This window comes from Daucus carota, chromosome 5 (genome assembly GCF_001625215.2).
Source record: "Daucus carota subsp. sativus chromosome 5, DH1 v3.0, whole genome shotgun sequence".
Classification (NCBI taxonomy): domain Eukaryota; kingdom Viridiplantae; phylum Streptophyta; class Magnoliopsida; order Apiales; family Apiaceae; genus Daucus; species Daucus carota.
The window spans coordinates 10,861,122-10,864,961 of NC_030385.2; positions in this window are offsets into that span (position 1 = coordinate 10,861,122).

A 3,840-nucleotide genomic window follows, 5' to 3' on the forward strand; every position below is an offset into this window, starting at 1 on the left:
TTTGAAGTTTAGTGAAGTAGCCAGAAGCATATTGTGCTACTTTTAGTGGCGCCTGTTTAGTTGTTTTCATTCTGTTGATTATTTTAATCACTCTATGACTATCTGGCTGCGGAAGCATTTTGATTCTGGTTTGGAGTTCATTATTATTTATTTATTTGAAAATGTGTTCCCTTGTGAGTTCCGCGTAGTTAGGCTCCGGATCAGGATCCTTCAGCATGGAGCCACAGGAGGTGTTAGCACTAGCACGATACAGAGCATATGTGCGCCCGACATACTTGATGATTCAACACGGGAACATTAGCAGTGATACAATCTTCATGTTTTCAGGTCGGATAGACTCATAGAAAATGTAAGCAATAGCAATGTTTGTGCAAACAAGGCAGATAGATGCCTGGGTCATAGTTCAATATCCTCGAGGGTAAAAGTAATGAGGGGACTCGAAACACCAAGGTGCACTGGAAGAAAAGGAGCAGGCTGCAAACACGATGCTTAAAGCCGTAAGTGCATTCATGCATTGATTAGACAAGTCTTTTTGCTTTCTTGAGATGAGTCCAACTGCAAAAATAGTAGTGACACCCACAAGCAAGTATGCCGGCCAAAGAAGAATATCTAGTGATTTGTGCGACTGTGCGAGACTATATATCCTTATTAAAAGCCCTGTCAAAATTAACAATATCTGAAGGAAAAACATTAGGATGTAAGTCTTGAGTTCTTACTGATGAAAGATGTGTTCCAATGACCGAGCTAGTTGGTTCAAGAAAAAGAAATGTTTATGAATGCAATATTCATCTCATATCTATATATGTAGAATGCTCTCACTCGATCCAGCCTTTAGGGTCTAGGGGTACTAATTCAAAGTTTGCCATAATTTTTGCAGAAATTAGTGGAGATGATTTTTCCTATCTGCATTTATCGAACGCAAGGAATTCTTCCTATCATGATAATTGTATGATGCTTTGATATCAGCAAAATTGAATATAAAAAAGCACCCTCTTAAATAAAAGATTTCAATCTAATCTAAAGTGCCTAAATATGTGTGTCACGATATCAGTATTTTACTATAGCGAAACACAATTCACCATTATATACAAAATGATTAAGGTTTGTAAAAGTGGTCCACCATTAAAATGAATTATAGATAATTGAGTTACTCTAATGACATAAATCTCATGCAAATACACTGCAGAAAACATAACACATCACCATTTTAAAGAAAAAGGGAGGCATCATCATTTGCCCCTTGGTGTGTTAACACTTAACATGAATAAATAGGAATATAGCAAAAAGGTATTTAAATAATAATAATTGCATATATTTTGATGCAGGACAGACATATGTATATATTTTGATGGCCGCAGGGCCTTTAAACAATCCGTAGCCGTAGCAGTTATTGCTACTTATATTGGCGTAGGATGAAATAATCCGTAGCCGTAGCAGTTATTGCTACTTATATTGGCGTAGGATGAAATAATCCGTAGCCGTAGCAGTTATTGCTACTTATATTGGCGTAGGATGAAATAATCCGTAGCCGTAGCAGTTATTGCTACTTACATTGGCGTAGGATGAAATAGTCCGTAGCCGTAGCAGTTATTGCTACTTATATTGGCGTAGGAGGCAGCAATCCGTAGCCGTAACAGTTATTGCTACATATATTGGCGTAGGATGAAACAGTCCGTAGCCGTAGCAGTTATTGCTACTTATATTGGCGTAGGATGTCCACAATATAACTTATGCAAACAAATGTATATAAGAAATAATGTGATTATAAATGAAATATATTATAACAAGGAAATTGTATAAAAGCTACATAATTGAATAAAATAAATGACATATGCTGTAATAACGATGCCAGTGATTTTAAGACTAACTAATTATATATAACATTATGTGAACTACTTAAAGAATGTAACATTTAACCAAAATGCCATGACCAAGAGTATAATGATCCAATGCCATAAGAAAGCACACCATTAAAAAATCATGGAAAGTAACGAATGTCAATGAAATAAAGAACTTGCTGTGCATTGGAAAGTTCACTATATATAGGCAGACAATGTTACAGAAATTAATTTCTGAATAACAGGTGGCCGTGCGTAAGAAAAGAAAAAAAATATGATAGTTTCTCATGGTTAAAATAACAGGCTGTAGGTTGAAATGATGTCCTTTAAACAGGATGAGCCATTAATATGTATAAGGTTGAAAAATGGGAGGTATGTAGTTATGTAAAAATGTGAACTCAAAGCTTATAAATAAGGTTGTCTTTCTGTAGGAGAAAACACCAGTTGAGTGAATAAGATGGTAGATAGCAAAGGAGTTAAAGCTCAGAAGGAAAGGATATAGCCTAGCTATTGCATGTGTGTATGTGAAGAAATGAGGCACTGGACGTGATGTATGTTAAAATTCAAACTTTTCACACGTAATAGTTAAAGGTAGCAACTTTTAAATACATAACAAAAGGTGGCTTCATGTATAATACGAAAGAGTTCGCGTACAGTTCATATAACAGAGCTAAAAACCTGGAATCAAGGTAGGCAGCTCAAGTACACAAGTTCTGGATCAAGTTTAAGACTTTCAAATATTACAGCCGCAGTCTCCTGCTCATATTGGCGGTTCATTAGAGCTAGCTAAATAAAAGGTAGCTAACACTACATATGGGTGTTGCATGGTTCCAGTGCTCGTGGATGCGTATTCTCAAAGCGTAAAATAAGATAGGTTAAGTTGATGTATGTGTTTGTTTTACGGCCCATAAATAGCATGTTTCCAGAGCATTTGTAATATATACAAGTTTTGTAAAAACATAATGAAGTGAAGAAAATAAAAACTAGAGAGAGGAAAAAGAGCTGTAGCTTTGGTGAGATAACAAAGGCTGTAGCTATCCTGTGAGTGTAAACAGTTTGTTTGTGTTGCTACGGCCTACGGCGAAACCATACACTACGGCTACGGGAAGCACGTTCCCTCAGGCATTGCTGCCTTATAGTACGTGCATTTTTGAACCAATCCCCTGCGTAACTCCAAAGCTAACCTATCATTATTCCCTACAAACTCTCACATCCCTACTGCCATGGTAACACTACAGGATTACGTCTTTGCGATGCGCCGAAAGGTTTAAAGATGGCTAGCCTGCAACTTGGCAAAACATCTCCCACACGGGCTACGACTTCACAACCTACGGGATTATTTAAGCATGTCATGTGCCCCTCTTCACTAGGTCTCCATGTGAACACTCTTAGACTAATAGAATGTCGTAAGAACCATCCGAACTGTCTTAGGAAACCCTTCAACCTAAACTTATAGACTGCAGTGTCATTACCTTGTAGCTAGCTTCTAACCAAGTATGTATATTCTTAACACATGTCAAAGTGTAAAGACAAAATGTATGTAAAACTACTGAGTGTATAAGAGGCCAAATTAATATGTGTTATGGAAGGACCAAGCGCCAAAGTAAGCAACTAGCAAAAGTAAATTAAAAAAAAAAAAAAAATGTACACATTGCAACAGCAACAAGTAACAAAGTAAAACCGTGAAAATTAAATGCGACACAAAGAATGTGATAACAAAATATGTAAATATCACGTAAACAATAATAAGTTGTAAAATAAAAAGATGAAAAGTAATGTGCAGACGCAAAAATATATCAATGAGACAAGTAAAGCAATAAATAACATAATAAAAGTAGGTAAAAAAAAAAACAGTGAGTGACACGCAAATGAAAGAAGCTGCAGTGATGCAAATGTACTAAACAGCAATGCGATAAGTAATATTAATGTCGACAATAACAAAAAACAATACATCCGCAACAAGAATAAGAGAAAAAGCATCTGCATATAAATACATGTAACA